This window comes from Cyprinodon tularosa, unplaced genomic scaffold, assembly GCF_016077235.1.
Source record: "Cyprinodon tularosa strain WSP-4 unplaced genomic scaffold, ASM1607723v1 ctg1243, whole genome shotgun sequence".
In the NCBI taxonomy this organism is placed as follows: Eukaryota; Metazoa; Chordata; class Actinopteri; order Cyprinodontiformes; family Cyprinodontidae; genus Cyprinodon; species Cyprinodon tularosa.
Window position 1 is genome coordinate 2,260 of NW_024038052.1, and position 26,769 is coordinate 29,028.

At 41.6% G+C, this 26,769-nt stretch overlaps 1 long non-coding RNA gene across 1 annotated transcript; it reads right to left on the reverse strand.

Annotated features, from left to right (window-relative positions):
* Positions 1–1,693: 1,693 nt before the first annotated feature.
* On the reverse strand, positions 1,694–10,930 carry LOC119777540. Its single transcript, XR_005279931.1, has 3 exons — positions 10,867–10,930; positions 1,964–2,050; positions 1,694–1,839 (listed from the first exon to the last, which is right to left on the reverse strand). It is a non-coding gene; the product is annotated as an uncharacterized LOC119777540 (long non-coding RNA).
* Between the last annotated feature and the right edge of the window lie 15,839 nt (positions 10,931–26,769).

Consider the following 26,769-nt stretch of genomic DNA (forward strand, 5'->3'; position numbering starts at 1 on the left):
TTCTACATGCATTTCAATGGGACAAAAAAAACGCAGAAAAAGCAGAATATCGCGAAAACTACAAAAAATATCTTTACCAAAAGACATAGCAGAATTCTCACATCAGCTGTGAGATGGGCAGGCATGGAGTCAGATTAACAGCGATGGTGATGAGTGGAAAAAAAACACCTGGTCTCCTTACATTCAGCCACTCTTTCATCATCTCCTCAATGAGGTGGTCTCAAAAGTCGCAGTTGCAACACACATAGGGCGCACCGCACCAAAGGGCGCACCGCACATTTTGAGGGAAAAAACAAGACGTTTATGTGCGCCTTATAGTCGTGAAAATACGGTAACAGCTTTTATATACACCTGAACTGCCGTCAAAAAACAGAAAACAGTAATAGAAAAGAAATATTGGTGAAAGGGAATCAGAAATGTTGATAGATTACAGACTGCTCATTTCAACAGCAGTTTTCAGAACTCCTGTCTGACTCAGAATATTTTGTTTTATAAAAGAAATCCTAACTTTGGTTACTTTCATTTCTCAAGTTCCAAAAATCCAAACTCTCTCCTGCTTCTTCATAGAACTGCAGTCAGAAGCCTTCGCCTGTTTTAGCCTAGAATAAGAGTGGGTTTCACCTGTTTACCTCTGCACAATTATATATCTTCAAAAGAAAACCCATGATACGTCAACATATAACAGGCATATTTAGACTATATTTGGTTAAATAGGAATGTATTTACCTTCTGTCTTAGTGGCTGGTAAGTTTAAATGCAAACATTTTCAAAGTGGAAAAAAGTCCTAATTGCACATTGATCAGAGCCAGTGATGCTTCAAACATTGCTAAACAGCATCTAGTGAGTGTAGAGCTTATAAGATTTGTATTAATCTAGGAAGAAATTATGCTGTTCTCTTTAAACACATCAAAGCCTGATGCTCACATTAAGCATAAAAAAAGAGTATGCATATTTTTGCAAAGGACCAATGACATTAGACCAATGAAACTGAAGACCAATAGTGTCCCTAACAAAGCTGAAATCAAACCTATGCCTTTGATATTCTCTCTTGCCTCTAACCAAGAATATAATCCATATATGTAGCCCACTTCTCTGTTGTTTTTGATCCATCGCCATTCATTCTGTCATGTATCAACTTTTTACATTGTGCTAATAAAATGACAATAAAGGGGCCACTTGTCCTCCAGAAAATGTGTCGGTCTGACTTGTTTTCTGTATGTTTCCTGCATATCACTAACCTTTTCCCAAGCTCATAATGCTTTCTGCAGCCACGGAACAACTGCTGTTAAAATTAAATGTAACATCTAAGTAACGTAGTACCGGTTTTCTGGATACACCCCCAATGGAAGGTGCTGCACCCATACCTTGTCTCCTACTCCACAATGAAAATGTAATTAGACTCTCCCCAGGCTCACACCGACTCCGGTCTTACCGTTGCGGTGCGGTGGGTGCGGCGCCGCAGTGATTCCAAGTCATTAAAAAGACGTAAACCTCTCTCACCGGCTTCTGAGCTGTCCGGCTGCAGTTACCGAGACACTCCGGCGCTGCAGAAAATTCCGCAAGAAAGCTATCCTTGCGGCGTGCCGGAGAACCTCCGCAACAAGCTCTCGCAAATATCCTTATTTGGGCCGTGTTATCGCGTGAAGTTACGTGAACTCAAGTGAACTCAAGTGAACTTCTGTTAAATCTCCGCACCTGTTGCCGGAGCCGCAGAGCCGCACTGCACCGTAGTCAAAAGGGCGGTGTGAGAGGGGGTGTGCGGGAGTTGCGGTCTCTGTCGGCTCGGTAACCGCACCGGAGCCAGTGTGAGCAAGGGGTCTTGCACATTTGGATCTTGTTCTAGTACACATAAGTAAAGGTATTGACTAGTGGTCAAAGGTAGTGGGAAATAGATAACAGTTCATAATAAATAAAAAAGATGAAAGAATCCAGTATCCATTTCTCTCTTGAAAAAGAGACACACCTTGCCTATATTGTTCCCCAGCTTTGGTGCAAACACCTGTTTGCTGCTCTGCCAGTAGCCTACTCGTTATATGGCGCCATCTGCAGACTGAAAGAACATTTATGTGACGTGGTTAATACATATATATATATATATATATATATATATATATATATATATAGGAGACAGAGAACATGAGCTATGGGGATCATCAAACCTCCACTGGCTCAACTAAGCAAGTTTTTTCTCATTGCACTAATAACACTTTTAATAAGAAATTTTCCTGTTCATTTAATTTTAACAGCAGTTGCTCCATGGCTGTAGAAAGCATTATGGGAAAAGGTTGGTGATATGCAGGAAAATATACAGAAAACAAGTCAGACCGACAAATTTTCTGGAAGACAAGTGTCCCCTTTATTGTCATTTTATTAGCACAATATAAAAAGTTTTTACATGACAGAATGCATGGCGATGGATCAAAAACAGTGAAGTAGGCTACATTTATGATTATATTCTCAGAAATACCTGTAAATACAAAACATTAGTTGGCGATGCATGTTGATGCAAAACGTTTTTACATGAAAATAGGCATGGAATGGATTCAAAATAACAGCAAAGTGTAAGTAGTGGATATATTCCTAACATTAAGGCTTTGTGAAACGGCAATGCAGTGAATTTTGTCAATGCTGCAACATTGAGCTCTGTGCAGTTTTCCACAAAGCAGATCTGTGCTGAACTTTCTTGGTCTGGCTGCCTTGATCAGCGATTGGATGCAACCAGTTCAAATGCATTGGCTGTGGGAAAAGAAGGAAGGACATCATTATCATATTAGGAAAACGTGCGTTAAATACCCGTGTTCTGACCGACACAACGCGCGTATTTAACGCGCGTCTTGCGGTACTATCATGACGCGCGTAAAAGGCGGCGCTTGTTGGTAAAAGACGGCGTAAAAAGCGGCGTAATCTCAGGAGAACGCGCGTTTTTTGCGGGTTAACTTCAATCTTAACGCGACAATTCAATGCGAAATGTGACCTTCTTGGCTTGCCATACTACAAGACCTTTTTTCCCTTAGAGACGACTTTACAGAGGGACCGAGGTGCCTGGAGACCCTGATGGAGGACCATCTCAGCCATCCTTCCATCCTTCAGCAGGAGGAGGTGTGGCTCAAAGTCATCAAAGAAAGTGATCAAAGCTAATCTGAGCTCATCTGGAAGGAACCAGGAAAAGCTTCAACAAAACAAATCAGAATAAAGGGGCAGAATAATCCCCTCTGATTGGTTAATTAACCCATCAGTCGTCCACCTGATGTGTTGAGGACCAGCTGCTCTGCAGACCACCCATTGAACCTCGTTCAAAATGTCGCCTGTATGAGGGACCAACATCAACAGAAAGATGAAGACGCCCACCTGAAGATGATGACATCAGCTTTGGCTTTTTGATTTTTTAATCATACAACATGAATGAGAAGGGAAATGTGTTGTATTTTAATGAAAGGTGAACATTTTTAGTTTCTAAGTGTTTGATATTACTTTTCTTGATAATAAAATAAATTCCAAGTGTTAGATGAGCAGCTGATGGCTGATGGTCAGTATTGGCAGAGATTTCTGGATTAGAGAATGAACTCTGATGATCGGGTCATCTCAGCTACCATTGGGAAAGAGGAGCGCTGAGATTAAATCCTCCAACTTTTCAATGTGTGCTTTGACTGAGCCTGATTCTGAAGAGCTGAACTCGTCATCTGCGTGAAACATCTTTGTGTTATGATTTTAACATTTTGCATAGAGATTTATCTTTTTTTTACTTTTAATTAAATTCAGATTAATAATTTGACTTACAGTTTGTAGACATGAAGGGGTCTATTGTTTTGACTGATTTGAACTTTTCTCTTTCCAGGGAAACAAAAAGGGTAACTGATAATGATAAGAATTAAACATTTAAATTCTCAACAAATAGATATTTTACCATAAAAGTATCATCATGGGGAAAAACAGAAAACATTTTTGCCGATATTGTGATTCTAGGGCTCTATTTATTGGCAACATATTTTAGCTATCATAATCTTTTCCATAATTTTTCCATCTATTATAATCATTTAATTTGTCCACCGACTTAATGCAGTTGTGCATTTTTGATATATATGTTTCATTATTATTTTTAATTTTAGTTTCTTATTTGAACCTTTCTTTACATATACAAAATTTTTTTATTTTTAGTTTTCTTTATATATATATTTACAGTTTTAGTTAGTTTTAGTTGTTTATATTCATTATTTTCCCATTTCTAATATCGATTACAAAAGGATAATATCCTTCTATAATCGAAAGGGTGGACTGCTGTTAGAAAATTTAGATTTCTCTTTTAATTATATATTAATTTATCCTGTTTACTCACTATCAAATTTTTCACTCAGTCTGGTAAGTTATTCTACTTTAATCATATTATACTTACACATATTGTATCCCTATCTTACTTATATTACAAAGAGTGTTGAAACATTTAACTTTGTTTGCTGTGTTACTAATGTTTTGCTGTAAGTCTGTGCAGAAGGATGCTGACGGCTGCGGTCAAGGCTGTGGAACACGGAGAGCTGCATAACCAGATAAGGAGAGGAATTCTCCTTATCTCATGTTGTTGTACAGAAGTTTCTGTGAACAGGTTTCATCTGGGTTTCCCCCCTCCCTTTAGCAGATTGAAACCACATTGTAACCAGGGCATCCCTGATCTAAATAAATAGCCTGGAGAACAGAGACTGCTTCAGAGTGGTTTGGAGGATTGTAACTGAGCAGTCTCTGATCACTCTCCTTGCAAGTAAATCATACTCAATTCTCTGTCTTTCTTTGTGCAGGTTGCTGAATAAGGTGTTTGGTGTTTAAACCTAATATCTAATTACCTGCAATTCCTTAACCATTAAAGAAATGTTTAAATTATTATTTTTAGATTTATTTATTGATTTTTATTTTTTTGCTGAACTATCAAGGTTTTACCGCGCCTTTTGCCCAGAGACTGCGGGAGAAAGGCAACAGCTCCACTGTAACCCTATAGATAAGCCCCAAATGAGGGTATGACCACACATTTATCACAGGAGGCCAAAATAAAAGGGATGCTAACTCCAGAAAGCCAGAGCTGCATCCCATTCTGGTCTGATCCACATCTTTATCTAGCATTCTGTATTTGCTGACCTCAGTGCAGAGCTAGACTGTAAACCTTCTCTAACTCCAACTCCTTAGACAAAATAATTAGAAAAATATTTAAAAGGATGGTAAGAATACATAATGCACCTCTTCTTATGACACAATGTGGGTAATGCAAAACATCTCTAGTGCATGAATTATGAAAGACTTGATCAAGATTTTATTCTCAATGGTTTTTATTCTTCTTAAGACTTGAAAAAAAAATGTAAATCATTTCATGAAGTTACAGATATGTCCAATGGAGTGGACTATGCGCACCTGAGAACTCAATATAAAATTTGAATTTATAAAAAAATAATGATCTAGTATTCTGTTATAAAAACACAAATCATTGTTTTATTTTATGCTTTGAAAAATATTCCAACATATTTTAATATTTTACACTTTATAGGCGCAATGTTTAGAACTGAATATGAAAAACCAATGACACTCATAGCTGACTGAAGTGACTGAAAATCCTCAGGATGTACTGCTGCCTTAAACGTCTTCTGAAGTGTACTTAGGAAGGGTCTTATTATGGAGAGCCTATCTGTGTTAGCTGGGCGGTAAGCAAAGCTATTCACAAAGTGGAGGTGTCTAAGGATTTGCTCATCCCTGTTTACAGACATGGTCGTAGTCCATCATCACTTGACAAGTACATTCCTGCCCTTCAATGGCGAATGTACCCCATGATCAAGTCGATCCCTAAAAATATCTGCATTTCATCTCCTGTCAGATTTCCTTTCCCTTTCTGGAGAGCATACAAGTTGGTGTTTTTCACTGTCATCAATGAGATGAGCTGGAACAGGTATCTGAAACAATCCATAGGATCTCTTTCCCCCACATTCAGTTTACACTCTCCTAGAAAAGGAGGCAAGTCTCTGGCAAAGTCATTGTTTTGGATTTTCACGACATATTAATGGGCTTCAGTACAATCAGGTGCCCTGTACCCATCATCCTCAGCGTCCTGATCATGCTGACCTTCCTCTGTTTCCTGGCCCTCATCACCCTCACTTTCCTTTTGGCTATCTTATTCTTCACTGTGTTTGAAGTCTACAATAGAAATAATTGGTATAGTCATTACAAAAAAGGTAAAAAAGTTGAAAAAAAACAAATCAATTCACTGGACTTCCCATCCAGGAAGCTTTTTCAATTCAAAACAGTCACACAAACTACAGCTAATCTGCAGAAAGTATACACAAAATACACTTAAAAGTAAATTTTAAATGAATAGCTTATATGTGTAACGTTAAAACACTGAATTATAAGCAAAACTATTAAAAAACACAGTAAACAACTATATGACTTATGTTGAAAAATGTAATACCTGATGCATGACGTTCACTTCATTGGATGGTTAATCATAATTTTCTACATATTAAACAAAAAAATTCTATTTCAAACTGACAATATCCTTGATTAAATGTTGCTGTAAATCATTATATTTTTTTTACCTGTTGGGCTCTACTACAATAGAAGGATTGAGAGAATATGCCAGCAGTGGTCGACAGGGGTTGCCGTTTGTTGGCCATCTTGGATGAAATTTCTCAGATGAAATTTACTTGCAGTTTGTTGGAATAATTATGTATAAGATACTTAATGTTTGTTCTTATGATGTATAATATGTGACATATTACTGTTCCAGAGAGGTGATGCACAAGCAGTATAGGGTCAACTCTCAGGAAGTATTGCTCAAGCTTAACGAAACTAAGAGGTTCTCGGATCATTTGACCGCAAGACATTTAAATGCAAATTGACCTGTTCACTGAGGCTGCAAATTGAATTGTATTTCTTGTTTCCTATTCCTTTAGCGCAACCTCAGCTTGTGTAACTAGGGCCCCCCCTCTGACTTTAATAAATAGCGAGGAGAAAGCTGAAGACTGGCAGAGTGGGTTGGAGATTTGTAAACTCTGCAGTCTCTTCCTACTCTCCTCGCGAGTAAAACTAAATTAATTGTCTCTGTGCCTTCTTTCTTTCCCTGTATGTATGTATGATGTTTTAGGTGCTTAGACTGACACAGTTACAATGACTAATATGTAGTTTCACTATAGAAAGCATAGAATTAGAGATATTTACTTTTTAGTAGCTGCCCACTACAGTGACCGCTATTCACCAGAGGGTTTTAAGAAAAACAGGGTTAACATAGATGACATCTTTCCATCACATTGTTCTCCAGAAGAAATGTTGACTTTAATGGCAACACACAAGTTCAATCCTTTCCCTCCCCTGTTTATTTCTACTTCACTTCGAAACCTAGAGTAAAAACTAATCTAAACTACATTCCTGTGACCAATGTTTTGTTATTCTCATGACAAAGATTCAGGCAGATCAAGCTCCTCCTATTTGATGATTCAGTCTGTGGTGAAGCCTCTGTGCATCACTGTGATACATCTTAAGTCTAAAACATTTAGATATGATACAGAATGACAATAGAATAATGATAAAGCCAAATATTCATTTTTTGAACAATTTGAAATACAGAGACGTGTATGACAACATCATGTCAACCAGAGGCAGAAGGTTGAAATATGTTTACGCCTGTTTTAGCTAGACTACCCTCCATCTCTTTTAGAAAAATTAGCAAAAGGACGTGAATTTTGCCTTTATGGATGAGAAAGATGTTTGTGTTTTCCTCTCAAAAGGATCTGGTGAGAATTTGATTTATCAGTTAACACCATGAAACAAATCAAGAATCTGATATGTTTCAGCCAGGTACCCAATCAGCTTGAAGAATTGTAATGAATGACCCTAACTTTTACTAACATCTTTATGGCGTTACATTTATTATCTCGCAGGATCTCCCTGCGCGCACAATTTTCTATCCAGCGGCCACGCTCGAAGACGGCTGCCCTCTTGAAAGCGTCTCTGCGCTCGGACAGATTTTCTCCTCGCACGGAGGAAAAGTGGTTTGACAGGTTGGGAGGAGACAACTGTAAGCCTCCTCCTGATTGGTCCTTGCAGACACGATCTCACAGGAAGTAGTGTCAGGAAGCATTTGACTGACAGCTCGTCAGTTAAGACGACGGCTCGAGGCGACTTCGGTAAAGTTAGAAAGATATTCACAGATTCGGACTTCCGGGATCAATAACTCTCGTTGTTGAAACACAAATAACGCATCTTTCATGTCCTGATAGCACAGACTATGAACTACAAGAATCAAAAAGCGTTATTTTTGAGAAAAACGAGCCGTTCTCCGAGCTGGATGTATTACATTGATCTCTATGCACAGGCAGCGGCCAGGCGAGTGGTTAGGGACCGTCTCTTGGTGATCGCACTACAACAGCTGCTTTTGAAAAAATACACTTTAAAAAAAAAATGTGATTATACAGTGCAGACTCTCCAAAATCACCACACACACCAAGGGACTCCAAATGAACATACTACAATAGCTGTTTTTGAAAAAGACACCTTTAGCAATTTTTTAGAATTTTTTAATTGTTATTAACCATTAATATCATCCTATTTTACTCAATAGCTCTGTGATTATACAGTGCAGACTCCAAAATCATCACACACACCAGGTTGATGATTTTGTTGATGGGGTTGCTAGTTCTCTGCATACTGCCTTAGACAACACAGCTCCTTTGAAAATGAAAACCGAAAAGCTTGCTCCTTGGTTTAATGCAGAGCTGCGCACTTTGAAGCCAAATGCTAGAAAACTGGAGAGAAAATATCGCTCCACAGGCCTACGGGAATCCTACCTAGTCACTAGTAACTTTCTTTGTTGATAAAGTTTATAGTTAGAGTGGCTCAGGTTATCCTGAGCTATCTCTATAGTTATGCTGCTATAGGCTTAGACTGCTGGAGGACATAGGGACCCCCTTTTTCATCATTCTACTTCATTCTATCTCTATTCTCCCACTCTGCAAAATCTGTTAGTTCAATCTCTAACGTTCTGCTCTCTCTGCTTTTTCTCATAGTAGCTTCATCTGGTCTGTTCCTGTTTGGCTGTGACTCAATCCTGGAGAGAAATATCAGCTGTGCTGCTGCCATCAACACCTTTGTTTCTAGATGTTGGAGCTTGGCCTGTTTTCCAGTGTGGTCCTGTTTCTCTGACTGTGACTAACTGGATGTGCTCTCTTCATCCTCTGACAGGGGAGCTGGCTCGGAGCTCGTCTGCCTGGCTGTGGGTTTCCTGGACGGGGCCGCCTTTTACAGCTGCTTTTTGTGTCTCTGCTTCCGTCTCCTTGAACCCCAGTCGGCCTCAGCAGATGGCCGCTCACACTGAGCCTGGTTCTGCTGGAGATTTCTTCCTGTTAAAAGGGAGTTTTTCTCTCTGCTGTCGCTACATGCATGCTTGGTGTGAGGGATTGCTGTTGAGTCAATGAGTCAATGCATTCAGCTGGTTTTCTTTAGATAGAAAAATTTTGACCAATCTTACTGTATGATTTGATTTAGTTTGTAAAGTGCCCTGAGATGAAATGTGTTTTGAATTGGCGTTATATAAATAAACTGAATTGAAAGTACGATAGTTAGGTACTTCATCCACCACTGATCATCTTGATATGTTTCTCTGTAGCAATCTTTCAATGCAATTTTTGCGGTATTGTTTCAGCTGTTCGTTTTACGTGGGAATGGTGAACCCGTAGCATTCAATAAAAAAAAAACACAGAGTCATATTTACACAAAAGCTTTAGTGTACAGACAGGTAGAGACATCATGCTTAAAACTTCAATGTATTTCATAAAGAACTCCCATCTGCCTAGCATCTCTGTGTACTTCATTCACAAAAAGGTGTATTTTTTCAAAAGCAGCTGTTGTAGTGTGATCACCAAGAGTCCCTAATGGTTAATAACAATAAAAAATTCTACAAAAATAGCTAAAGGTGTCTTTTTCAAAAACAGCTATTGTAGTATGTTCATCTGGAGTCCCTTGGTGTGTTTGGTGATTTTGGAGTCTCTGCACTTTATGGCAGTGGAGTTATTGATTTTTATTTGCAACGTTTTTCTGTTGTTTTACCATTTGCAGACGGTCCCTAACCACTCGCCTGGCCGCTGCCTGTGCATAGAGATCAATGTAATGCATCCAGCTCGGAGAACGGCTCGTTTTTCTCGAAAATAACGCTTTTTGATTCTTGTAGTTCATAGTCTGTGCTATCAGGACATGAAAGATGCGCCATTTGTGTTTCAACAACGAGAGTTATTGATCCCGGAAGTCCGAATCTGTGAATATCTTTCTAACTTTACCGAAGTCGCCTCGAGCCATCGTCTTAACTGACGAGCTGTCAGTCAAATGCTTCCTGACACTACTTCCTGTGAGATCGTGTCTGCAATGCCCAATCAGGAGGAGGCTTACAGTTGTCTCCGCCCAACCTGTCAAAACCACTTTCGCTCCGTGCGAGGAGAAAATCTGTCCGAGCGCAGAGACGCTTTCAAGAGGGCAGCCGTCTTCGAGTTGGAGATAGATTTTAAAGAAGAACACATTAACCAGAAAAGAGGAGGAATATTCTTTAGCCTTTTGCTGAACCGGTGTTTCGAGAAGAAGAGCCTGCCGGCTGAGAATCTCCTAAACTATTGTGGTCAAGGCTCTTGCACATTGATGATCAAGTGTCATGAATTTAACATGGTTTCAATAAATAGGGCTGTGAAAACAATCCTTTATTAATCAAAATGAAGGATAGAGGAAATTATGACAAAGGATGATGCAGGAATGCTTTTAAGTTGTTTGTAGGTGGCTTTGAATTCTGATGTCTTTCAAGTCTAGATTTCTTTATAAACATTTTTCCACAGGACAGACATTCATCAATCTTCTTACCTGAGTGAGTTCTCATGTGATCCAGAACAAGCTGCTCTTCCTGCTCACCTATGGGGAGCTCCATGGTTTCCTCTTTTGTCCAGGGATGTTCTGGTTCTTTCTGCTCTTCTTTTATCTGCAGAGGTTCTGGTTCCTCTTGGTCCAAACTGGAATTCCTCTCCTGTTTACAGAGCTGCTGGTCAGAGAAATCCTCCTCTTTTCCAACATAATCCTGAAGGCGGTCTGAAAGACAAACACAGCAGACAGACATTTTATTTCCCTCAGCAGCGCTTCCTGTACACCTCTGCCTGGAAGAGACAGACCCCAGCTGAATGTGTCAGAGGCTCCGCAGATTTTAAATGCTTTTCTAATAAAATTCTCTCTTCTATCATAAAAGAAGCATTATGGTAAGAAAGAGAAATATAGGCCTAAGTGATAAAGCCGTCTGCAACAGCTTCCTCATTTTTGCTATAAATGTAGCAGTTTTTTTCCTGTAAAAAGACTTTGAACTATAAAATGCAGTGAGTACAGTTATAAAAAAATCATGTTGCTGGAAGAATTCAGTTTTTGATAAATCTAGACTTTACTGGAGGCAGGAAGGCCTGCAAGGCCTGGACGATGAGGTGATCACCTTCAGTCCCTCACATGGAAATGCATGATCCCTTTCTGGACATCTTAAAAGTGTCATATAATGATTACATAGGTCTCTGAATAGCCATATGTGCTGTTCTATGAGCCCTAATGCAAGCCTGATTATAAGCCACAGAATGAAACGACAGGATTTCTTCCTTTTATTGTATGATCATGAATATTGTGCGCTAACTGGTTGGTTTACAATCGACCGAAGCTGCTGAGCAAAGACGCATCGTAGCAACAAGCACTCACTCACTGAAACATCTAAATTGTTGATATGGTAGGGTGACCAGACGTCCTCTTTTTCCCGGACAATATCCTACTTTTCATACCTAAAAAATGTTCGGGGGAAATTTCAAAATCGTCCAGGATTTTGGTCAACTGCAGTGCAGCAGGTAGTAGAAACAGGGAGCCAGCGGGGGAAGGAGTGACCGAACCCGACCCGGTGACGGTAGCCTGGACAACGGCGGCCCAGTGCTTCCTCCCGCCCTTACCAGGCAGGCGGGGAGAAACAAGGTAAGGTCATTCTGGTGGGGGGAAGCATACCATCACTGGGTCGGGTTCTGTCGCTCCGTCCCCCACTGGGGCCCGGGCCAGTCAGCGGATTCAAACGAAGCACCCAATTGACATCAATAAAGGAGGGGTCAGATTGTTAAACCATGTTAATATTGAGACTAGGGCTGCAACTAACGATTATTTTAAAAGTCGATGAATCGACCGATTATTTTTTCGATTAATCGATGAATCGGAAACAAAAAAAAAATTTATATTAACCTCTTTATTCCAAAATAAACATTTTAGACAGAACAAACAAGCACACAAGTACAGGTTGCTCATTAACTGTACTGGTGCAATATGAAAAATAAATGTTTGTGTTAAAACTACGCAAACTTACATGAGAAATGTAGCTGTCCATCCACAAAATATAGGCTACTTTGTTTCATAAAGTGCAAGAAAGACATTTTTGTTTTGTAAAGCCCCTAAGGGGTTCAAACAATAGGCCCCCCCATTTCAACAAATGAGGTTTTTTTAAGACAGGAAAGTATAGCAGTTAAAGTTGCTACTAGGGCTGCAACAACGAATCGATAAAATCGATAAAAATCGACTTTTAAAAGCGTTGGCAACGAATTTAATCATCGATTAGTTGTGTCGCGCGATTAATGCGTCATCCGCCGCCGCCGTCATCCGGGGGAAGAAAAAAAAATATGACGGAGCGAGTCAGCGCCGCAGTTGCAGTGTTGCCAACTCAGCGACTTTTCAGACCCCTCCAGCGACTATTTTTCAAAAAAGCGACTGGCGACAAATCTGGCGACTTTTTACGGTGTCACTGGCGGCTTTTGCCTGCCGTGGGGTGCCTCCCCCATCCCAACCCCTTTCTCCCTCTCCCACAGGAATCCCTCTCAGCGCGGCAGTCAGAGCCGCAGGATTTTAGTGAGGAGTTTACCCTCAGCGTCCAGACTGCAAATGAAGCGCGCATGCGCCGGGATTGACGGCGCAAATTGATCACAATAATTAAAATAGCCTGGGCTTTGTAAAGTGAAAAAAGTCGTAACATGCAACTTTTGTAAAAAACAAATTAACATGGCACGGAAGCACCACTGTTATGACGCAGCACCTGAAAAGAAAACACGTTGGAGCCTTCAATGGCAGTGAAGAGAGCTGATCAGCAGGATGAGTAACCATGTTTGTTTCATTTTAAAGAGGGGAAACGTAACGTTAGTTTCTCAGTTCGCTCATCTGATGCTTTCCTTACCTTGTTAGTAGGTTACAGACAGTGATAAGGTTGGCTACTTATTTTACTTTTAATTTCATTTGAATTAGCTTAAGCAGCGTTTATATTTTCTTTATAAATAAATTAACTTGCAAATTATGAGGGCAAGGCTTTTAAAGTTTAAATCTTCTGGCAAAGATAAAGAAAAGAAGATCCTGCAATTTATGGAAGTAAAGCAGAACAAAATCCAGCAAGATCAGTAATATGTCAATTAATTATCTGCCACATTCCCATGTAAATATCTGTCTTTGGAGGATGTGTTTTTTAGCACCCCTAGTTCTCTCATTTTTATTCCAAATACAATTTATAATTAGAATCACAGGGCTATTTTTATCTCTATGGTTCAGTATTTTCTCAAGTAGCAACTTTAACTGCTATACTTTCCTGTCTTAAAAGGCAGAACTCTTCTAGTCTAAAAAAAACTCATTTGTTGAAATGGGGGGGCCTATTGTTTGAACCCCTTAGAGGCTTTAAAAACAAAAATGCCTGTCTCTTTTTGCGCTTTATGAAACAAAGTAGCCTATATTTTGTGGATGTACAGCTACATTTCTCATGTAAGTTTGCGTAGTTTTTACACAAACATTTATTTTTCATATTGCACCAGTACAGTTAATGAGCAACCTGTACTTGTGTGCTTGTTTGTTCTGTCTAAAATGTTTATTTTGGAATAAAGAAGTTAATATAAAATTTTTTTTTTGTCCGATTCATCGATTAATCGAAAAAATAATCGGCCGATTCATCGATTTTTAAAATAATCGTTAGTTGCAGCCCTAGTTGCTACTTGAGAAAATACTGAACCATAGAAATAAAAATAGCCCTGTGATTCAAATTATAAATTGTATTTGGAATAAAAACGAGAGAACTAGGGGTGCTAAAAAACACATCCTCCAAAGACAGATATTTACATGGGAATGTGGCAGATAATTAATTGACATATTACTGATCTTGCTGGATTTTATTCTGCTTTACTTCCATAAATTGCAGGATCTTCTTTACTTTATCTTTGCCAGAAGATTTAAACTTTAAAAGCCTTGCCCTCATAATTTACAAGTTAATTTATTTATAAAGAAAATATAAACGCTGCTTAAGCTACTTCAAATGAAATTAAAAGTAAAATAAGTAGCCAACCTTATCACTGTCTGTAACCTACTAACACGGTAAGGAAAGCATCAGATGAGCTACCTGAGAAACTAACGTTACGTTTCCCCACTTTAAAACCAAACAAACATGGTGCTTCCGTGTCATGTTCATTTGTTGACAAAAGTTGCATGTTACGACTTTTTTCGCTTTACAAAGCGCAGGCTATTTTAATTATTGTGATCAATTTGCGCCGTCAATCCCGGCGCATGCGCGCTTCATTTGCAGTCTGGACGCTGAGGGTAAACATCCTGCGGCTCTGACTGCAGCGCTGAGAGGGACTCCTGCGGGAGCAGGGGGAGGCGCCCCACGGCAGCAGCTGCCGCTGGAGGACCAGAGTAGGAACGATACATGCTTTCAAGTAAGAATCTCCAAAAGCCGCCAGTGACACCGTAAAAAGTCGCCAGATTTGTCGCTAGTCACTTTTTTTGAAAAAAAGTCGCTGGAGGGGTCTGAAAAGTCGCTAAATATAGCGACAAAGTCGCTGAGTTGGCAACACTGCACCTGCAGCGCTCGCTCTGCCGTATTTCTTTTTCTTCCCCCGTTTCAGTCAAGTGGATGTGATGACGAGGGCGGCGGATGACGCATTAATCACGCGACACAACTAATCGATGATGAAATTAGTTGCCAACGCTTTTAAAAGTCGATTTTTATCGGTTTGTTGTTGCAGCCCTAATTTTTTCTTTACAGCTCTTTGCTTAAAAAATACAATTGGACTTTTTTTAAACTCTGTCAATTATTCTATAATTTTCCTGAACTTTCTAAGGTCCACATAGTGTGAGCACTGTTGCTGTAATCTGTTGCTGCTGTAACTCCACTATTTCCCTAGCCTGACGTAGTCCGACTCAATTCTAGTCAGAATATAAGTCTGATGCTGCTCCATAGAGCTGTGATTATGGGGCGTGTTTCGAAAGAACCAGGAAAAAAATGCCTCTGCACGCAATTGGATAGACCTACAACCAATAAGAGCAACGGAGTGCGTGACGTATGTTAAGCCACGCATAGTTGTTGTCCACAAAAATCAAAGCGTGCAGTTTCATGCCTAGAATAAGAAGATGAGCCTTGATCGCGTTTCTCTGTTCCTCTTTTAAAATTAATTTGCTGTCGATATCTTCTAGAACAGACCTAATAGCAGAATCTACTCACCTCAACTCTTCAGCGGCAGCCATTGTTGTTGTCACCCAAGCGCGTTTTGGTCACGTGGTTGATTACGTTACTGTTGATCATCTGTCCATCATCGTATAAAGCCCGCCCTGACAATTTGATTGGAATGGCACCCAGGCCACTATTTCCCCACAGTGGGCCAGCAAAGGGAGCTTCTATTCTATGTAGTGTATATCTGCTGTTTATTTAGTAATGTCTTCCAAAGCTCTGATGCCTTCATGAAGTTCTCCCTCCAGCCCTGATGTCAACAGTCTGTTGATTTAAACTAAACTCCGCTGCAGTGCTGAGGCATCCTTCTACTGTTCTGCTTTAAAGGAATAGTACACCCAAAACATGATTAGCCTTCATTTTCTACTCACCCCCATGCTGAACAACACTCTGGAGTACTTTTTTGATATCTCAAATGCATCTGGAGATCTGGGAGGCTTCTTGCTGTCTGCTGACATTCAAATAATGGAGGTCTACGGCGCCCGAGGCAGAAAGGTCCACAAAAAACGTGTCAATATTCCTCCATACTGCTCGTCCAATGTATTCCAAGTGTCCTGAGTGGGTAGCATCCGGAATTTACTCGAAACGAAGTAATTTAGAATGTTTTTAGAGCATAAACAGTAGTGTATAGGATTTCCTAAAAGCGCGTTCACGAGTCTACGGAAGCCGGCAGACCAACCAGATGAAAGTGCGCATTCAGCGTCTGCTCTGCCAATAATGCAAGCGTAGAAGAAGAAATGTGCTGTTTACCTGTGCAAAGAAAGAAACAATGAAAGAAAAATGTCTGAGGACTTCAGTGTTGAGGAAGAGCATGAGTTCTTTGCTGAGCTGAATGCGCACTTTCGTCTGGTTTGGTCTGCCGCGGTTTCCGTAGACTCGTGAACGCGCTTTTAGGAAATCCTATACACTACTGTTTATGCTCTAAAAACATTCTAAATGACTTCGTTTCGAGTAAATTCTGGATGCTACCCACTCAGGACACTTGGAATACATTGGACGAGCAGTATGGAGGAATATTGACACGTTTTTTGTGGACTTTTATGGACCTTTCTGCCTCGGTCACCATAGACCTCCATTATTTGAATGTCAGCAGACAGCAAGAAGCCTCCCAGATCTCCAGATGCATTTGAGATATCAAAAAAGTACTCCAGGGTGTTGTTCAGCATGGGGGTGAGTAGAAAATGAAGGCTAATCATGTTTTGGGTGTACTATTCCTTTAAAGCAGCAGGTTAGGGCAACAGGATGACCTCCCCAAGATGGCGCCCGTAATGTCTGCGCAGAGACAGTCAATGCGGGGTCTACTCTAATATTATCTCTATGGTAGAGACGGCTTTCTGTGATTGCAGTGAACTCGGAGCGAAGAAGAGGTTTAACCGGAGAAAATTACAAACTTGACCGCAGTCATTAAAACCCAATGCTGGAAGTGAGCGAGCTGACCGCAGTAAGATGGCCGCCGACCGAAAGTTATCTTTAGCTTAGCATGTTGATCTCCTCTAAGCGGTTTTCCAATCAGATGAGGCTAAAATCCACAGTGTGCATCATCAGGGAATCGTTTCTATCAGGTGTTTCCTACCTATCCGGTGTAAGATGATCTGGGGGATCCTGGTGAAATCCAGCAGTAGATGTTGATCGTCCATCTTTTCCTCCGAATCGAGCAAACTCCCTTTAAACTCCGTGAATGTTTCTTCAGCAGGAGTTAACTGCTCGGTGATAAACTCTCCTTGAAGCTGGACTGAAGACATTCTCACTGCAAACACTCCCAGATTATCAGCCTCTCTACAATGACTCCACACACAAGCTAAGCTAATGCTACCCGATCCCTACCAGCAGCTGAGTGCGCATGCGCACCTACATCTACATCCGGGTCAACCTCGATTTTTTTATTTTATTTTTTACATTTAAAGCTACAGTGTGTAATTTTCAGCGACATCTAACGTCCAGACTGCAGACCGCAGCAACATGAACATCTCCCCCCCACCGCTTCTCCCCCCCAACAGTACGGCGAGCGTTACGGGACAAAATGTCTTCCACGACGTCGGAATCACCTACCTTCTCAAGTGATGAGGTTTGTTTACATAGATAATTTTACAGATAGTATTTCATTAGTCTGTGTAGGGTATGTAGACTTTAGATAATAAATATACCCGTTATTTTTTCTACATCGTTGTGACGTTTTGGTGAGCTGCTTTGCATGGGGATATAAACAGACGAAGGAATTGTAGTCATTAGTTTAACAGCGAGATTGTGTTCGCTAGAAGAATATATATTCCCCGTTTACAGAGTCCAAGTCTTGTTTGTGGCACGGGGGTTACAAGGCGAGGAAGAGGGCAGAGGGCGAGGGCAGAGAGGGCGGGGTGGGCGTGCAGCGGTGCCAGCGGGGTGAGAGCAGAGGAGGAAAGGCTTGAAGATCTCCAAAGGAGCCGGAGAGAAGTAACCGAGGTATATATCCAGAAAATTATTTTACAGAAAATTACTGAATCATTACCTGTGAAACGTCAGGGACGTTGCTGAATAAGTATACTGGAGAGTAACAGCATCATCACGCAGCATGTTATTGTTTTAGACAGGTCTGAGCATCCTGTACTCCAAAAACTGCAGTGATATTAGACAATTGTGTGTGTAGGATTAATTACCTGTCCAAGAGAAAACTGGCAACTTGAGCGTCACTTTGAAAACCTTTTTCCTCCATCAGTGACTTCCATCGTGTAAATGCCGTGCCAATGTTGATCCGTGTTTTTTGCCGTTTCTTCTCACGCTTGCGTTTATTCTCGTCGTGTTTCCGCTTCTTAGATGACGGGGGTTCGGTGTCCGCCGCCTGATGTTTGGCCACACAGTGCCAAACAGTTTGCAAAGTCACTCACGCCTGCCGCCTTGTTCACCTTTCTTGTTACTGAGGCGCAGTATACCTGCTTCTTCTTCTTCTTTGGTTTCAGGCAGACTAAACGCTTCTCAGGCATAATACTGCCATCTACTGTTCAGTACCGTCTCAGTTAATCTCTCTCAACTTGCCGTAGTTATTTTCGAGCGTAATGGGAGATCTCGCAATCGCTAGTTTGTTGCCTCTGCGCTTGCCGTAGCGCAAAGATGTCAGCCCCCATGGCTGCGAGACCCGCTCCTATGTAATTATAAATAACGAATTCTAAGGCAACGCAAATATTATGGTTAAAAGGCTGAGCTCATAGGTGATGATAAATAACATAGTTATGTATAATATGTTAAATTTCTGACTTTATATCCCTGTAATTATTACACACTGTAGCTTTAAAGTCAACAATAAAATATAAAACAAATAAACAAATATGCCTGGGGATATGTTACAAATAATAAATATAATCAGGAGAAAAGACAAACATATTGACATGTGCGTTGGGGAGTGTCATGTGTGCATATCTATGTATACATATATACATTCTACAAATAACAGCCAAGTATGTTTCCAGGACAAATCTGTCACAAATCGGTTCCAATATGGAACAACAGCAGGAACAGACGCCACCTCTCTCTGAAAGAGGGATCTGATCGACTTCTTACGAAGAGACGAGGTCAGACATATTTTGCCAACGGAAGAGTCCATGGGAGTCAGAGAAGGAGAGGAATGGAGTCTCAGCCTCTGTCTGTATAAATGTCCTTTTCAGTGCCTTTATCAAGATCTAAAGCCTGAGCAGCATAAGTTAGCCTAGAGATGCCCGCTGGATCAGAAAGACCCTTTAAATTGTCTGACTATAAAAAAGAACTAGAAAAATCAGATTCCAGAATTACATTTTACATTTGTGTTGAAACACCATCCATCCATCCATCCATCCATTCATCCATCCATCCATCCATCCATCCATCATCCATCCATCCATCCCTCCATCCATCCCTTCATCCCTCCCTCCATCATCCCTCCCTCCCTCCCTCCATCCATCATCCCTCCCTCCCTCCCTCCCCCATCCATCCATCATCCATCCATCATCCCTCCCTCCCTCCCTCCATCATCCCTCCCTCCATCCATCCATCATCCCTCCCTCCATCATCCATCCATCCATCCATCCATTCATCGATCCATCCATCATCCCTCCCTCCCTCCCTCCCTCATCCCTCCCTCCATCCATCATCCCTCCCTCCCTCCCCCATCCATCTATCATCCATCCATCCATCCATCATCCATCCATCATCCATCCATCCATCCATCCATCCATCGTCGAGTTATTTTGGGGTTTGTCTGCCTGAACTCGACCAGGCTTGGCACAGAGGACGCAGGAAACAACTCAGATAAACTTAGTCATTTCTTTTATTTGACTTTTGTCATTTTCTGTTGAATCATAAGCAGGTTGATAACCTCAACAAAGAAAAGAAAAACAAACAGATATTAGTTCCACCATGAACCATAGTCACACATGCAAACATGTATAGTTCTCTATATTAGACTTAGTATAATACAGATTAAATTAAACATTCCTTCTCTCATTTATTTTCTCTCATTTTCTGATCTAATTTCTTAAATTAAACATTCTGATCAGTATCATCAATCTCATTTCATGATTTACTAGAACATAAGTGTGAAAATGAAGTAAAATACATACCAGTAGCATCTCTGTGCTCCACTGACTCAACCACACCCAGGGCAAACAAACAAAAGGCCCATCAGGTGCTCAACCAAGGCTAATCAACCTAGAGCTTCTTGCTCTCTACTCTCTCTCTGAACACCATGTGAACACTTAGGCTCTCTACTGCCCTCTGACACACTCCATGCACAAAGTAGACATCACATCCCAGAGTGAAAAATAATAAAAGAAAAACATGAAAAATAAACAGCATACAGCACATAACCCAACACCTCCCACTTGAGCTCCTGGTTAATGAACCCAAGGTGGTCACACTATTGTCTCTTAATGTTGCTCCTCAATAGGAAGCAGAACCACCAGGCGTCTGACATCCCTGTGAACGATGGTGGAGGGGATTCTGGATGAGAGTTTATCTGTGTTTTTCCTTTGCTTGTGCAATGTCCCTCCTTTACTCATTGGAACAGGGTAGCTTGGAAAAGTCCTCACATTCACATCCCTCACGATTCCTCTTTGGTCAGGATTTACACTGACAACTCTGCCAAGCTTGTATCGTCCTCTTAAAGCGTTTTGATCAGCCAGCCACACAACATCTCCCACTGTGACATTCTGCTGCTTTGTGTGCCATTTGCTTCTGATGAACAGGTTGGGACCAGCCAGCTCACACCACTTTCTCCAGAATCTGCTGACTTCTTGCTGGATACTTTGGAGTCTTTTATACGAGTAGCCTTCAAAGTGAAAATCTCCTGGATCTCCCTTTGGGCTGGCCCGACCAAGTAAGAGGGAGTTTGGGCTAACATACTCCACATGGTCTTCACGACTTTGAACTCTGGCAGCTATGGGCCGTTCATTTACCAAATTTGCTGCCATGAAGAGAAATGTCTGGAACTCTCCCCATGTAAAGACATCACCACCAAGGTTATTTAAGGCTCTTTTGACTAACCGGACTGCTGCTTCTGCTGCTCCGTTCCTGTGGGGGGAGTCCGCTGGGTGGATCTTCCAGGACCATTCTGTTCCATTCCCTGCAGCTTTAACCTCAAGCTCAGCTTTGTTCAGTTTATTTAGGAAACTTTGGAGCTCCTTCAGTGCAGGTTTGGCCCCCACAAAATTTGTCCCAGCGTCAGACCACAGCTTCCTTGGGTGTCCTCTGAGGGATGTGAATCTCTGATAAGCCAAGAGAAACCCTTCTGATGACTGGTCACTGACAACATCGGTGTGAACAGCTCTTGAAGCCATGCAGCAGAATACGATCCCCCAGACTTTCAGTTTAGTCCTCTTCTTTATCTCGTCTCTGACCTCATATGGTCCAAACAAATCAACACTCGTAAATTCAAATGGATTTGAGGAGCTCACTCTTTCTGGTGGCAGTTCACTCATAACTTGCTGACATTGCTTGGCTTTGAGCTTCCTGCAGATGACACAACTGTCAACCACTTTCTTTGCAAGTCTTCGACCTTTAATCACCCAGGCCTCTTGAGTCATCTTTCCACCTCCAGCCTCTTGGAAGGCCTTCCTTACAAGGATTGCTCCCTTCTGTTTGACTGGTGTGACTAGCCCAATTGGGTCATAAAGCCCAGCTACCTGACTAAGCAGCTCTCTCCTGCTCAGTGGATCAGGTGTTTCCAGTCTCACATTCTCCTTGTTAAGATGCTCACCCAGTCTAACCTTCCTTTTCCTCTTGGAAAAGTTGATTGATGTCATCATGTAAAGCATGTCCTCTTCCGCCTGATACCCAACACCCAGGGCCTTGTTGTCTTCAACCCTCATCTGGTTTGGAAGGATGATTGTTGCTGCTTTTTGCGCTGCTGCCTCCAGCTCTTGTGGGATTCCCCCTGCAGCAACCTGCCTCCCACTTTGGCCTGACCACACCCAAGGCTTGAGAAAGAAGCCTCCTGCCTTCAAGATGTCCTCCACTCCTTGTGTGATTTTGATCAGTTCCTCCAGACTGTTGTGGGATGTTAGGATGTCATCCACATAGCTATCTTCTTCCAGAATCCTGCACTCCTCCTTCAGGTGAGCAAAGATGGATAGTCTTGCCGTCTCACGCATAGCCAGCTGTGCTATGCACCCAGCTGGTCTGTCTCCTATATTGACCTGTGTGATGGCATATTCTTTTATATCTTCCTCTGGCTTGTCCCTCCAGAGAAATCGGTGTAGATGCATTTCACGTTCCTCCAGCCACACTGAATTATACATCTTTTTGATGTCACCAAGGGCTGCATACACACCTCTTCTGAACCTTAGCAGGACAGCTCTAATTGGGTTTAAAACATCTGGCCCCTTTAAAAGAAGGTCATTCATTATCACGCCTTTGAATTTTTGGCTACTATTCCACACCAATCGCACTGGGGTCGTGACTGAGTGAGGGTTAGGTGCCACCAAGTGGCTTACATACCACACCGGCCCCTTCCAGTTTCCTCTCATCTCCTCAGTGAGTTCCATGGCAGCATGACGTTCAACCATCTCATGTACTTGCGCTGTGTATGCAGCTTTCCATTCAGGCTCTCTTTCCAATTGCCTTTCTGTTCTTAAAAATGTGGCTTCCACTGCACTCCTGTTGTTGGGGAGAGAGGCAGGGTCTTCAACCCATGGATACCTTGCATCCCAGTGTGGTGAGTTGACGTGAGTATCTTCCTTCTTGATGTACGTGAGACCTTTTTTAATGATCTCCAGTTCTTTTTCCTCTGCCAGGGTCATTTCTTTCCCTCCCGGTTGGCAATTTCCACATCTGCACCCCCCACATCTCGGTTCACAGGCTGCCCCAATACTCTCCAATCTCCACCATTCAGGAAACTCACTGTTTGTGGCTCTTGTAAAATTTACATTAGCCTGATGCTCCTTTTTTAGGAGGGAATCCTCGGCTTCAGATGTGTCTCTGAGAATCTCCTCATATTTGACAGCAGCTGTTCTCATGGACCGCGCGAAGTGGGTTCTTGACCCATGGGCTACCACTTCTGCATCTTCAAAGAGATCAGGATGTGCTCCTCCCATTGTCTTCCCAAGTGGACTCTCCCACAAGACGAGGTCCCCAACCACTCTCTTCCTTTGAGGAGCAAGCCTTCCCTCTCTGTGGCTGATAAGAAGCTCGACATCTTTTGGTCTTCTTAGCTCCTCCAGCTCAACCTCTGGGAAGAATTCTTTTAACCTCTCAGGTTCTATTACTTTGTGCACCTTGGCGATATCATCCAGCCCATAGCAGACCATTTCATGTGCTCTTTCTTTGCCTTTGGGTGTCTTGATCCTGACTCTGAGAAGGTACCTCTTTGTGTTCACTCTCATAGTCATCCCACCAACACCATACAAAACCAAGGTTACATCTTCACTTCGTAACCTCAGCCTGTCAGCAGCCTTATGGGTAATGTAGTTTGTGTCAGATGCAAGATCCACCAGTGTTCCCACCTTCTGTCCTGCATTAGCGGTGACCTCCATCAGCATCAAAATAACAGGAAGCTCACAGAGCCCATTTCTCATCAAAAGCTCTGACTGTTTTTTGTTTGTGTTAGCTGACCGGGCAATACTGTTGGTGAATGCATCTCTGCATCTCTCTGCCATCTCAGGGGTAAGTTCAGACAGAAAACGTTCCTGTTCTTCAGTCAGCTTGCTTTTCCCCACACTGCTTTTCCTGCTGGTTTCAATGCTAACTTTGCTGTTGCTCCCAACTGGACAGAGGAGATAATGGTGATCAGAGGTTCCATCTTTGTTACAGTCTTTATTTCTGCACAGGTAGGTGTCCTTGCAAGAATTACTGCCACCATGCAATCCGAGGCATTTCTTGCATGCACCTAGCTTCTTTAATGCCGCCTTTTTCTCCTGAAGTTTCAATCCTCTAAACTTCTTACAGAAGAAGATCTTGTCATGATGCCTCCAGTCATCACACACTGCACACACTTCCCCCATTTCTTTCTTTGCCATCTTGGTAGAAGCATAACTTTTCTCAGGTTTCCTTCCTGGGCAGTAGTCTGGTCTCTCTCTCTTCTCCACAGTTTTGAGCTGCTCAAGTCTCTCCAGGACGCCTTCCTGCTTTTTTAGGAACTTCAGGAGCAGATCAAAGTGGTTCTCTGGGGTGACATTATTGCTTGACTCTAGCATGAAGATTAACCAGTCTCTTTTCACAAAATCAGGTAATTTACTCTCTATTGTCCTGATGACCAATGGGTTCCTCATCGCACCAGAGCTCCCCAGCTCTGCCAGATCTGCTAGGGCTTTTTCCACAGTCTGAATTACTTCAATGACTTTCCTTGGTTGATTTCCCTTCACAGGAGCCATTTTCTCTAATTCTTCTAGGATTTTTAGGACAATTGTTGCCTTATTGCCGAACCATTTCTCTATGACTCTGAAGATCTCATCAGCAGTAGTGTAGGTTGACAGTCTGAGATCCTTCATTATTTTGTCTTCAACGCTGCTGAGGAGTTGAATTTTCTTGACCTCTGCTGACCCAGATGGCTCTCCTTGACTCTGAAGATTCTCCCAATCCTTTTTCCATCTGTGATAATCTCTGTTGTTTCCACTGAAGGTAGGGAGAGCTGTCGGTTTAATCCTCACCGTAGGTGCTGCTTGTATTGGACCTCCAGCCACCACATTTGCAGGTTGCGCAGCACTTGCTTCCTCTGCAACTCTCCGTGCAGTGGCAAATTCAGCTTTCCTCAGTTCAAGCCTACTGCTGGTTCCTTTGAGATCTCTGATCCTGCCATCAAGATCTCTTTTCTCCAACCCAGGGATCCATCGCTCCCACTTTGACATGGCCTTGATGACGTCCTTCATCCTCTTCTCCAGGAGACTTAGATGCACCTCGTACCCCTCCAGGTGAGTACTCTGAACAGGTAGGTTTCCTGCTACATCAGCACTTTCCTCTGCCACCAGGATTGCAGCTGTGATTTCATCTTGACCATACTTTGACCACAGGTTCTTCTGGATGATTCCACACACCTCATTAAACCTTGTTTCAGCCTCACCAACAGTCTTTTCTATATCACTTTCCATCTGCTCTTCAAGGCCCGCCTCTTCTTCTTTTGTTGCCTCAGCCAGCAATCCAATCCTGTATTCATCGCTTGCTTCAAATATATTTCTTAGACAGACTGAAAGCTTATTGAATTCCTCCCGTAGCTCTTCTTCAACCATGCCATCTGCTCCTTTACTTATAAAGTTGGCTTGTCTGGTGAAGCTGCTTTTTGCAGTGGTCCTCTCTCTTTTGAGCTGTTTGACCGTCTTCTCCAGAACATCTTCTGCCATTTTAGACTTTGTTGACACTCACAGCTTGCACCCTTGCGTCTACAGCTTTACACTGGACCCGTTTATCTCTTTGTCCAGGCTTCCCGACTGGTTATCAACTGTCGAGTTATTTTGGGGTTTGTCTGCCTGAACTCGACCAAGGTTTGGCACAGAGGACGCAGGAAACAACTCAGATAAACTTAGTCATTTCTTTTATTTGACTTTTGTCATTTTCTGTTGAATCATAAGCAGGTTGATAACCTCAACAAAGAAAAGAAAAACAAACAGATATTAGTTCCACCATGAACCATAGTCACACATGCAAACATGTATAGTTCTCTATATTAGACTTAGTATAATACAGATTAAATTAAACATTCCTTCTCTCATTTATTTTCTCTCATTTTCTGATCTAATTTCTTAAATTAAACATTCTGATCAGTATCATCAATCTCATTTCATGATTTACTAGAACATAAGTGTGAAAATGAAGTAAAATACATACCAGTAGCATCTCTGTGCTCCACTGACTCAACCACACCCAGGGCAAACAAACAAAAGGCCCATCAGGTGCTCAACCAAGGCTAATCAACCTAGAGCTTCTTGCTCTCTACTCTCTCTCTCTCTCTCTTCTTCTTCTTCTTCTTCTTGTTTTATGGCGGTTGGCAAACAATTAAGAGGTGCATTACCGCCACCAACCAGTAATGAGTGTGGATCAAGACAGACATGCTCAAAAAATAAAAAAAATAAAATAAAAAGGGGAAAAAACCTAAATTCTTTTCACTAAACCTGTAGCCAATAAATAACGAAAAAGTAATCTTCCTTTAAATCTTCTTCCCACTGTTTTTGCCAATCTTCTCGGATCTTTCTTTTAAAAAACTTTTAACTTTTATTTTACTCATATAAATTTTTATATCACTCTTACTTTGGTTTATTGCCATCTGCCTCAAGTTTTTGTATAACTTGATCCAACGACATATTCCTCATCCCCAAGAATTTTTCAGCTCCTTTAACAATGATTTTGATTTTCTCATTTTTATGTTTAACCTGGTCTGTGCAGTTAATAACATAAGCCACAAACAAAATAAGTTTGTCAAAGTCAACAGGGTTATAAACCCTGGCATGCTGCTCTGGTTCTCGCCTTAGTTCTTGAATGTTACTCACAGTTTCCTTTTGCTTTTCCTGAACCTTCTTTAACGCCTCAGCATAACTTAGATTGTTTGTTGATTTCACTTTTTGAACCTCAACTGCTTTCTTCCTAACTTCACACCCTCCATATGTTGCCCTGTGCTCTCCACCACAATTACAGCATTTAATCTGAGTATTTTCACCACATTCTTGTATTTTGTGCTCCCCTCCACATTTTAAACATCTCTGTTTGCCTCTGCACACTGCAGCAATGTGACCATATCTCTGACACTTGTAACACCGAAGTGGAGGAGGAACATAAGGCCTGACTGGATAGCACATGAAACCCAC